Source organism: Nelumbo nucifera, chromosome 4 (genome assembly GCF_055504915.1).
Source record: "Nelumbo nucifera cultivar China Antique chromosome 4, China Antique-T2T, whole genome shotgun sequence".
Lineage (NCBI taxonomy): Eukaryota > Viridiplantae > Streptophyta > Magnoliopsida > Proteales > Nelumbonaceae > Nelumbo > Nelumbo nucifera.
Genome location: NC_142652.1, coordinates 79,586,711 through 79,599,349, shown reverse-complemented (window position 1 = coordinate 79,599,349; position 12,639 = coordinate 79,586,711). Strand labels below are relative to the sequence as shown.

The window sequence follows — 12,639 nt, the reverse complement described above, 5'->3', positions numbered from 1 at the left end:
CGAGTAAGTTGGTCAATTACCCCTCGCGAGATAACCACACAAACACCCAATTATCAAAAAAACAAAATTCAAAAGAGAAAACACTCAAACCATGGAATTAAAATTTACAAATGGGACAATGATTTACTCTTTTACATAGGATGCTATGTTACAGTCTAATCCGTCCAACCTAAATAGTCAAACCAATGACCCGGGAGGCAAAAAGGGTTGAACCTTTGGGTTTGTTTTTAAAACACTGATGGAAAGATTAAGCATTCAAATTAGCGGAACGGACACAAGATTAATTGGAATAGGTTGATGCCTATTAATGATAAGATTTGAGAGGTTAAGGGTTAGACTCGTTGCTGTGGGTTTAGCAATTTGATGGTTTAATCGTACAATGGTCGATGAGGTTTTGAATCTGAACCTTTCTTTTGAAAAGTTTGAAAAAAATAAAGGGTAAATTTCTTAAATTACCCTTATGATTTAGTTAATTGACTAAGTATATCCATGCTGTTTGACTATTATCTAATACTATTCCTACTGTTTTTAACAATTGACTAGCTCTACCTTTACTGTTAACATCTATTAATATTCCATAAAAAATCATACACACATGACTTAATAATTCTTTTAAACCCCAATTTTACCAGTAAACCGAGCTAGCTCGGTCCTTAACCAAAGGTAGCACAACCAAATCATTGTTTCCTCTACTCCTCAGATCGGTTGACCTCCGGGAACAAAATCACTTTATTCAGAGTCAAGGGGATCAATTCCAAGTGGCCAACGGAGGAGGCAGAAGAGAACCAACCCGCCATGATGCTTCAGATGCATAAACACCAAACTTGCCAACATGTGGATTGTTAAGAGTCGAAGATAGGAAGAAGAAAAAGAAGCAGTAGCAGATTCTTCCAAAATGGACTTACTCATTGACAAACCTGTTTGAACGAGGATGTTGAGGTTCGATCCATTGGTATTAGTACCATCACCTATTACCACTAATGTTACTACCACTTTCGACCACCGCGAGCATGCCACTAATGTTCTGATCTCAGAGACAACTCATTTTCGTTATTCAGAGGAAGCAATGCAAAGGAGACGAAGTATCTGAGATTCAGTGCAAATGAGTTACAGTTAGAGAGAGAGAGAGAATATGTGATCTAGAATCAGAATCGAAAGGAGAGATGGGGGGAGAGAGAGAGAATATGTGATCTAGAACTGAAAGGAGAGAGATTGTAACAGGTAAGGACTGTCGTGGCATTAATTGAACGACCAACAGAGGAATGGGACTGAGGGGGTGAACCAACTCTCATATTTAATCTGTCAGCGGTGATCATTCTCACTAGCAACAACGACTATATCAGTGCCAAAACCCATCACCGAAAGGAAAGAGATCGTAATGAGGAAGGAAGAGATCCAAGCATTCACCTAGGCTACGAAACTCTTATGAGTAGCATTCGCCTCGGTTGAGAAATATGTACCTGAAGCTCTTTTAAGTGTCATTCATCTAGATTGAGACCACTATTGCTACTCGTTGTGACATTGACTGGGTGACCCTCAGAGGAGTGGGAGTGAGGTGGTGAAACTCTATTTTGAACAAGGTAGAGGATTAGACTGAAAGAGAGGGGAAGGAGAGGAAGAAGAGAGAAGAGGAGGAAGAAGAAGAGGGAAGAAAGGAGAGAGAGAGAGAGAGAGAGAGAGATCAGAGCAAGCTCATTGCCGGCTCTGTTCGGTGTCACGAGCTTGAAGACGACATGATATTTACCCTGGTGGCCTAGCACCGACGATTCAACAAGAAGGCTTGGGAGAACAAAGAGGGGACGGGTGAAGGAAGAGGATCACTACCGTTGTTGGAAGTTGTAGCGGCGGTGGTGATTTTGATCGAGTGTTGAGAGAAATTTCAACGTATCTTTTAGTCACAACTCACAAGCTTACTCTTGCTGTGTCACCTGCTACTACTGAGACCGAGAGTGTAAAGTGTACAATCTCAACTAAGGGAGTTAGATGAGAAGAACCCATCCACATCTTTCCGAAACGTAGGGTAGGGATAATTTTGACATGAGAAGAATCGGAGGAGCTTCCAATTTGACTTTAGGGCAAAATGGACATTTCAACCCTTTCGTCAATATTTTAACGGAAATGGTAATTTTCCGAAATAATCAGAGTAGCATTAGACAATAGTCAAACTGTAGGGATATACTTAGTCAATTAGCTAAACCATAAGAATAGTTTAAGAAATTTACCCAAAAATAAATAAATAAGCAGTTGGTGGCATAGTAAGTGCTACTTGAGGTTCAGGCAATCTCATGTTACTTAGGCATCATCCCAAGCCTAATCCAAGTTTAGGTTGAACTCAACTTTTTTGGCCCAAACCTAGCCCCAAACCCAAAAACATAAGCCTTTAACTCATCTAAAATAGATGACCATATAAGCATGGCACCATATTTAGATTCAAAAGATTGGCATTGCATATTGTATCAATAAACTTGGCTACATATTGTGATACCCTTTAAAAATGCATAGACACAATTAGAAGATATAAGTACACTTTGATACATTAGGGAAACACCAATGAATACATTAGTAACACTAAACCTAAGGTTTATATAACCATGAATAAATAAAATATAACCACATAAGAAATGCATACTTTAATAGTTTATATGAAGAAATACCTTGCAATCAACAATACCAAGGTCCAAGAATCTAGAACATGTTGATATCATACAACAAATTTATTTTCAATATATAGGTTAGTGTATTATATAACTAATCTAAAGACATACTAGATCCATCAAATGTAAATATACAAGATTCATAAATCAAAGAGTCCAATAAACAAATCAAAAAGCAATTATATTTTATTATTTAATCATTTTTTTATATTTTATTCTTTTTAATTTGATAAACTGTCATAAAAATTAAGCAATTGGTTTAACTTCTTAATAATGCAAATCCAATCAATTATCTAAATAATATTTTTTATTTTGTATAAATAATCTTTCTAGAATAGAAAGAAGAAGAGAAGAGAAGAAGAGAGGAAAGAGGAAAGAAATGATTGCCAAAAAGTGATAAGGGCAGCCCCCACTTGATTACAACTTAACAGAAAAAAAAAATACATAAACAGGCCCACTAATGACCCATTAACAGTCTTAATAACATTCCTTACAAGACTCCCCCTTAAGTTGGGTTATATATATCTATCATCCCCAACTTTGTACAGATATCCATATGTCGGGTACCTAAAACACCTTTGGTGAAAATGCCATCCAACTAATCCATAGAATTTACATAAGAAATGCAGACTTCACCAACTTAAAGTTTTTCATGAATGAAATGTTTGTTGACTTCGATATGTTTTGTTCTTTCATACATCACATGATTGTAGGCAATTGTGATTATCTAAAACCAACCCACTTGATTGCATTATTAAATCTGACGAACCAAGCCCTTGGACACTACTTCGAACCATACAATGACTTCTTGAGGTAGCAAACCTTGCCTTCTATTTCCTCTAAAGAAAAACCTGGAGGTTGAACCATCTAGACCTCCTCCTCGATGTCACCATTTAGGAAAGCATTTTTTACATCTAATTGGTGCAATCAAACTTGCAGCAAGGGATTGGAGGAGACGAATGGAGTTCATTTTGGTAACTAGAGTAAACATTTCCGTGTAATCAACTCCATATGTCTAAGAAAAAACCTTTTGACATCAACCTTGTCTTATATCTTTCCACTAAACCATCAGCATGATGCTTAACAGTAAACACCCATTTGCATCTCCAATATTTTTCCCATGTGCAATTCTTATGAAGAGCGTCAAGTTCCTCTAGCATTGTCTTTTTCCACTCAGGAGAATTCAGGGCTCTACAACAGACTAGGAACAAATACACTAGAAATAGCAGATAGAAAAGATCGATAAGAAGAGGATAAGTTGCTACAAGTGGTAAAACAGCTAATGGAATGCTAAGTAGTGCATGAATGGGTACCTTTTTGAACAACTATAGGAAGATCAAGATCACAAATAAGGTCATAAGAAAAAACATTACCTAGTTTAGAAGGACATACACTACTCTTCAAGTTTGCCTCCTAATAATCCACTAGTACAATAGTTTCAAGATCCTCTTCATATGGTGGCGTATATTGCTCCGGAGGATAGGAACCAGAACTAGAACAGGAGTAAACATAATGAACAGGAGCACAAATAGGAGAATGAGAATGATGCAAAGCAATAAGGGAAATAGAAGACTTACGTGTGGAGGTGGGAACCAGAATACGCTTCTCCTCCAACATACTATTCTCCCCTTGGGGAGAAACCAGGAAGGAAGGCTGGTGTTCAACGAAAGTCATCCATGGAGACAAAGGTGCGATGGAAAGAGGGATCATAACACTTGTATCCCTTTTAAGAGGTGGGATACCCAAAAAAAAAATACAATGAATAAAATGTAGATCAAGCTTACCATGAGACAAAGACAAATCCTAGACAAAACATAGACATCCAAAGGTATAAACAAGAATAAAGAACATTGTGGACTTAGGAAACGAGAGTTGGTGTGAATCCTTGAACGTAAGAACACAAATAGGGATACGGTTGATAAAAAATGTAGCTTTCAACACAACATTAGCCCAAAACCTCTTACGAATATACATGTGTAACATCAAACTTCAGAACTCTTCAGGGAGATGTCTCTTCTTTCTTTTAACAATGTCATTCTGTTGCAAGGTCTTGGGACAAGTACTCAGATGAATAGTACCATGTTAGAAAAATCTAATTCTAATCATCTCTAAAGTATTCTCGAGCATTGTCTGAATGAAAATTTTGCACTTCACATGAAACTAAGTGAAATGAAAACTCATATACTAATAGGACCCCACACATCAAACTAAAGAATTTGAAAAGGAAATTCAACAATTTTATTTCTTGGAAGAAAACTTGTTCTACAATGTTTTCTTAAAAGACAAGTTGGACACTAAAATGAAGACTCATATACTAATTTAAACAGAATTGGAAACAAGACCCTTAAAGACAAAAAAGACAAATGACTCAAGCAAAATCTAGGCATCATTACAAGGACTGTCATACTGATTCACAAAACATGTTGTATTATTCGAATCTGAAGCTGCAACATCATCTAGAATGTAGAGGCCATCAACCACACAACCCTTACCAATTGTTCTCTCAGAAGTCAAATCCTAGGGAACATAGAAATCGGGAAAAAATGTTACACTATAATTCAAGGATCTGGTAATATAACTAACAAACAAAAGACTAGTAGGAAATTTGGGAACATGATAAACTGAATGAAGAAGAACCCCATTCTGTAAGGGCACTACACCTTAGCTAGCAATGGTGGTGTGTAAACCATCAACTAGCCTAATTTTATCTCTACCAGAAAGTAAATGATATACTAAAAACAAATTAGGCTTATCATTCCTATGGTTGATTACCCTAGAATCAATAGTCCAAGGTTTAGAGGATGAAGTAGACACGTGAAATGCAGAAGCTTGCTTACCTTAAGTGGACACATGTAAGGTAGGAGTGATAAAAGTCTCCTCAAGTTAACGAAGAGTCCTACCATATTCTTCTAATTGATTACGTAACGTATTCACTATTCAATAGTCCCTCCTTAGGGATAGAACCAGTAGAGACACCCTCTTGAGATAAACCACCAGAAGCAACATTAATCGAGCTATAATTCTTCCCAGAATGTTGTGGTGGCTTCTTTTGGAAGGACTAGAAATTTTTTTACTTCCCAACATGTCTCCTTGGTGTGTCTGGGTCTACCATAATGAGTACATTTTAACTTGTTTTTATCAACTTCCTCAGCCTTCTTTATCCCTGCACCACCCTTATTTGCACTACCTCCCTTGGCAAATTGAGCTCTTGCTACTCCCCCTCTAAATTATTCATGGCTATCCTCCTACTCTCCTCAGACTACACCAATGAGTACACTTATTGAAGTGATGGGAGCTCTTTTCTCCCTAAAATATGAACCCAAATGGGCTCATAACTAAGATTAAGACTTACTAAAAAGGAAAAATATTTTATTAATTCACAAGTACTCTCTTGCATCTGATTCATTCTTCCAGTCAACACTCTGATAATAATCAAGTTCCATCCACATGGAGGTAAGGGAAGAATGTCAACCTGACAGACTTTTCTCCCCAGGTTTACAATTGGAGGACTCAACTTGTAGTTGATAAATACGAGCCTAGTGTCTTTTCTTAGAGAAAGTGGCCTTAGCCTAGTCCCACATCTCTTTTGCGGTTTCAGCCCCATAAAATTCTTTCTTAGAATTGGATGAATAGAAGTTATAAGCTAGGACATGATCAAATAATTCTCTTGAACCCACTTATCATAGGCTACACTAGCCTCTTTGGGTTGAAGAATGTCACCAAACAAGTATTCAAACTTTCCTTTAGACCCAACATACATCTTAACACTTTTGGACCACTCCAAGTAGTTCAGTCCATCAAGGATTGTAATAGACTAATAGCAATAGGGAAACCCTAGTTTTAGCCCCTGGGTTAACCATATTCTAGCCTCTAGTGACTTCATGCATGGCTGAATCATTAATCAACATTGTTGTAATTAACAATCCACTTCAAACAGCCCAACAAACCCTTGAGTCAAACAAACAAATAACAACGCTAACAAGAGAGTAATCGGTTTTGATTCCCCCCCCCCCCCCCCACCTTTTTCCTTGACTAACAATCTGTAAGTACATGTTGATCACCATGATTGTAGTAGCACAGAAGGTGCTAAACCAATGCCACAAATGAGCTCTGAGTCTACACAAGCTTGCGATGAACTCAGAGCCTAAAATGAGCTTATGATGAGCTCAAGGTTACTGCAGGCATGCGATAGACCCAAAGCCACAATATCAAAGACAAAATCAGAGCCATTGCAAGCCTGCGATGAGCACAAAACTATTGTGAGTCTATGAAGAGCTCAAGTTCATCGTAGGTCAGAGACAAGCAAAGAAACACGTGCTTCACCAACGCCGCACGTGACAAAATGCCCAGTAAGATTAGATAAGGCACGTAAGACTAATATTGACATCATTCATGCCACGTCAGTCTAGGAGACTCACAAAAGGAAGTAGCCCACGTGTATTATAAGAATCCTCAGACAAAAGGAAACCTCTTCCTTGAGGTATCTCAGAAGACGCATGGTGAAACCCTAGCGGTGTTCCCTGACAACTGATACCGAATCAAAGATTCCCTTCCCTATTGGGAATCAAACACTTTTAGCTCCTTCCTTTCGGGACCTTGAGATCTCTCTCTATAAATAGAGGTGTAACTCATAACGAGAACATCAATCTATCATTCTGTCAACCATAGCCTTTAGCCTACCCTTTGCCCGCAGCCTTCCTTCGTAATACACTACACTGAACACCTCCCACAAGAAGTGAATAGTAGTGTATGAAACCTCCAAACACTAACAAAATAAAAAAAAAAAAAATAGTGTAGAAGAACACAACAATCGAACTTTACAAAAAACTATAACAGTCATGTGTCTTGTAGAATGGAAACGCAATAGGCCTCAACCAGCACAATGGAATGTAACAGTCCTGAATACTAGAGGTCCAAAAAAACATGTTTACATTATAGTCGAATGGACCTTAGAGCACAACCATATAGGATACGAGTGAAACACCCAAAACAATCACCCTCTTGATTCCACAACCAAAGAAGAAAAGAACATAGCATAGAAAACCCTTACCCGATCAGGTCCTTCTCAGATTTGAGTGGCCACCATCTTTTCCAAAGAACACTGAGAAAGAGAAAGGAGAGAAAGGATGAACTAGAGCTCCTCTTGCAGTCAAACCTGCCCTGGTTCCATCTAAAATAGAAAAGAAGAAGAGAAGAGAGGAAGATAGCAAAGAATAAAGAAAGGATTGTCAAAAGGTGATAGGGGTGGCACCCCACTTGACTTATATATTAGGGTGTTCAAATAAAAGACAATATTACAAGTATGCACCTAATTATAACTTAACAGAAAAACACATAAATAGGCCCATTAACAGCCTACTAATGACCTATTAGCAGTCATAATAACATTCCTTACAACAATCTTTTTAAGCCCCAAACTTTACTAGGATGGGATTAAACCAAAATAATAAATATGTTGTTATTTAGTTATTATAATTTTAAATTATATTAACTAATATATGATATTGATTTAAAAATTATCATAGCTATCAGAAATTCTAAGATACATGTAGTGGTGGAACCAGAAATTTTCTTTCTTTCTTTCTTTTCTTTTTGTTTTTGGGGGGGGAGGGGGCACTTTCTTATGTTTTTTTTACCCTGCCTCCACTTATTAACTATATAAATAATGGTTTTAGCAAAAAGTTTAGGGGGGCCAAGGACCCCACCAATATACTTGGCTCCCATATCATATGCAATTCATAAATTTTAATTACTAAAATAATTGTTATGTTCTTATTATATCTATTTCTCTAATTATCAAAAAAATAAAAATTATTTTTTACATAATGATAAATGGATTTCATAGATCCATCTTATAGTTCATTCCTACGTTTTCCCTTTTCTAGGAAAATTTATAAATCTACTAATACAAAAACATTAATATCAATATATCAATGCATTTCAAACACCCAAATATGTAGATCTCCCATTGAATAATTAAATGAAAAGAAAATACATTTTACTTTTTATTCTTGATTATAATGAATTTTTTCTTTTTTTTTTTTTGAATGCAAGATTCAAGTCCTTTTTATAGATAGAAATTCTCCCTTAGACATCTAGGATGGAAACAAGGTTCAAAGTATCATTATGTATCGGACCGTATTGGCCGATACGTATCATTCCAGGACCCTTTTGGTACGCCCCTATAGTGGGTGTATCGGGCGGGGGTCTGACCAGTTTAGGGGATAGAGGGGTCCTAGACCATCTCCCCTGAACCAGTTTTGAAAAAAAATAAAAAAAAAGTAAAAAAAATAAGTTTCATAACGCCCGATACGCCCCCTACAGTCCATACCGAACATATCGATATTTTTTATTTGAAAAAAAATAAAAAACAAGTAAAAAAACAAGTATCAGGCATATCGATATTTTGAACCTTGGATGGAAATGAAAGGCTTGGAGCCAGGAGTAAGAAAATGTGTCAGAAAAGTGAAACCAACAAAAGTATAGTCCATACCACCATACGGACCCATGCGAAGTGAATAGATAGATACCAACACCATTCCATTTGTGCCATGTACCCATCACTATGGAAATGGATACAATGTTCCGTAAGTATATCGTATCAATACTTCAAACCTTAACACCGGCACTTATTAGGGTCCACTTCAAATCTATCATCCCCCATAACTCCTTCCTTCAGAGTTGTTTGAAGCCCTATCTTTTTCAAAAACATTATTTATTTTTAAACACAACATAAGAAATGAAATATAATATCATACTTTAGAAGTTAGCATTGGTGCAATGGTTGACCAAAGTTCAAATCTTGAAAAGAGTCTCTTTGTATGTACAAAGGTAAGGTTATAGACATCTGTCGCTCCCTAGACATTGCATTGACAGGACCCCAAGGACCCTAAGCTTTAGAAACAAAATCCAACTGATTTGAAAACAAACTAGTTCTTAAATACAAAAAACCTCCCTTGAATTTTCTGAGAATCATAAAAACCTCCCCTATAGTTTCATTTTAATAAATATCTCCTCTAAACTTTTGAAAAACTCAACTAAAAACTCCCTCCCATCAGTGAACCAGGGGAAAAGGGTCGTGAGTTCCCAAAAATCAATAGGTTTTGGTGAGACCCCACTAAGAAAGGCAAACCGTGAGAAAATATTGTCAAGAGGGACCTACCAGACTTCTTCTCCTTCCTTCCAGCATCTCCGGCGTTTTCATCATCAAGTAAGTTTCGATTTGGCATTCTCTCGTCATTTATGTACATTTCTATACCATTTTTTACTTGTTCCATTGGATGGGTTCCCCTCCAAATCTCATCACCAGTTCCGTCTTAACTTGGTCGTTCAGATCTATCTTTTGGCATTTGAGTTTGAATAGAGAAGAAACAACTGTTCATCTTCTCTTTCTTCCAACTAAAACCAGAGGCACTGTTTATCTTCCTCGTCTGGACACAACGAGCCGGCGGCAGCAGTTCTCAGCTTGGTAACCTTCTCCCTCTCTGGTGTATTGTCTCCCCTCTCCGAACTGTTCATCATCTCGAGGCTCTTGACAGAGGCGGTGAACCAGCAGCAGGCAACGACTACCCCTTCCTCTTTCACCCTCTCTGTTTCTTCTCAATCGTCGTTGCAATTCACAGCAGCGGCAATCTGCTTTCTCTCGGCCATTCTACCTCATCAATCCTTCCGTTTTCATAATTCCTCTATTATTCATCATTCATACCAGACAACCTAAACTTATATTCCTCGTTGGAACGCATTAACATTTGAGACAATACCTCCATCGACGAACCACTCGACCTCAGGCCAAATCTGACACCGGTAAATCTACCTCTCACTCTAGTCACTCCACATTGTTGTAATGCTTAGGTTTGCTGGTTTAATATTTGGATTATTGGCAAAGAAACTAGGTAGCCGAAGCTAGTGGTAAAGCTCTGCCATGACAAGACTCAAACAATATTAGGTCATCCCGTAAATAGGATAGGGTTGTGTTGTGGAATTGGATATATTTTTGCTTAAATCAAACATCCTGCAAATTTTTTTCATCAACCAAACACTGGAAATCAAATTCTATGGGATAAAAGGTCTCGGCAAACAAACAGAAGCACCCTAATTGAGAAAATAAAATTTTCCCTTCTCATCCCATCCCTTCTCGGCAACCAAACAGATCATAAACTCCATCGAGGAACCCTAACCCCTCCCCCCCACCCCCAATTGAACTAAAGGAACCATGTATGGCTTACCTATAGAAGAAATCACAGACAATAATTATTTGGAGATTCTTCTCTAAGTAGTTGTACGGCTTGATCAAGCATTTGTCCATGCTCTCCATTCTTCTTAAGCTCTGAACTCTTGAGTATTTACAACTTCCTTTTTTCAATGTAAGAACAACCTCATCAATATTCGTTGGTGTTATTAGTTCAAGAGCAATGTGAATTATTTTCCTATGGATATCAAGGTTTGGGCATGAGAGTGCCCTAAGTATATCCTTTTTCAATGAATATCTGAGCTGAACCTTCGCTTTCCGTCCTTGCTTGTGCTTCCCACCACTTTTGGTAGTCTCTGACTCCCTGTAACCTCGGCCTCCTCTGTGTCCATCTCCATCTCAACCCCCACCTCTTCCATCAATATAGCTTCTTCTTCAGTCACAATAGTCCCTTTTCCAACCATATTGATGAGGTTGGAAAAGCTGCAAATCATTGATTTGACCTGGAACAACGGGTGATCCCTCAACAAGCTGCAAATCATTCATTTGATCTGGAACAACTTCGCATTGTTGAACATTTGGGAACTCCTTAAGCTCCTGCATCTAGTCATGGTTTGAATGCTCGATTTCTAGAGAAGGCCTACGCATTCCTCCTCTTCTTCTATGGCAAAGTAGAAACCCTAAATTAGAGAAACCACAGAAATCCTTACTTCACAATCTTACTACTAATTCAATTTTTCGCTACTTGGTAGTGCGAGAAGAAGAAAACTGATGGAATCAAAGGCTCAATAATCTCAGTCTCATTCAACAATTAAGATTCACTCGAAAAATTAAGTGTTGAATTGTTTCAGTGAAGAAACTGAGAGCTTCAAAACGAATAGAGTGAATGAGTTTTCAGACAAAGAAGGGAAATAGAAGAACACTTGCCAAAGCTTCAAAACGAATGGAGTGAAGGAGTTTTCAAACAAAGAAGGGAAATAGAAGAACATTCGCCTGACAAGAATAGTCGCCAATGAAGAATGGTAGCCGAAAAATGGAAATTATTCTCTGACTATGGCGCCACTACAAGTGTTAGAGTTTTCATTCTTTTCTTTTGTTCTGGAAGATTTTGTTTGAATGAGGGCAATTTTGGCATTTTAAATGATGCTCCGACAAATAGTCAGGAGTTATTTTGTAAATTTGTACAGTTTCTGTTTGGTTCAGTGACGGAAGGGAGGCTTTTGTCGAGTTTTTCAAACGTTCAAGAAGATATTTGTTAAAATAAAACTATAGGGGATGTTTTTATGATTGTCATAAACTTCAGGGGAAAATTTTGTTTTTTACCCTAAAACAAAAAAAAAAAAGAAAAATAAATAAAAAGCGCATTTTCGGTTGTGCTTTTTGTTTTGAAAACTGAAAATAGAAACCTGTTCTTGAATTGCTGGCTTAGAGAACATGTTTTCATCTGGTTATTTAATACCATACTCCATTAATCATATAATTTCTATAGTCAGCGCCTGATTCTTCCCACTTGAGAAACTTCCCTCCAATTAACATATAGATGATAGATGATGGCTTAATGCAGCAAGACCATAATATGTTTTGTGACAAATTTTGGTTTAAATAATATGTTTTCATCTGATTATTTAATGCCATGTTCCATTAATTATATAATTTACATACTAAAAATTTGTTTTTTGAAACAAAATCCAACATGATTTTTTTTTCATTGACGTGGCAACTTAAAAAAAAAAAAAGTGAAAACAAAAGCATTCAATGGCACCCCCCCCCCCCTCAAATGATGAACTCTGTCAAGAA

The 12,639-nt window shown here is 37.2% G+C and overlaps 1 long non-coding RNA gene across 1 annotated transcript; it reads right to left on the bottom strand.

The window, feature by feature from the left end:
- Window positions 1-1,092: 1,092 nt before the first annotated feature.
- Window positions 1,093-10,869, bottom strand: LOC148800763 (uncharacterized). The gene is made up of 3 exons (XR_016085198.1): window positions 4,232-10,869; window positions 4,028-4,146; window positions 1,093-3,870 (listed from the first exon to the last, which is right to left on the bottom strand). It is a non-coding gene; the product is annotated as an uncharacterized LOC148800763 (long non-coding RNA).
- Window positions 10,870-12,639: the final 1,770 nt, after the last annotated feature.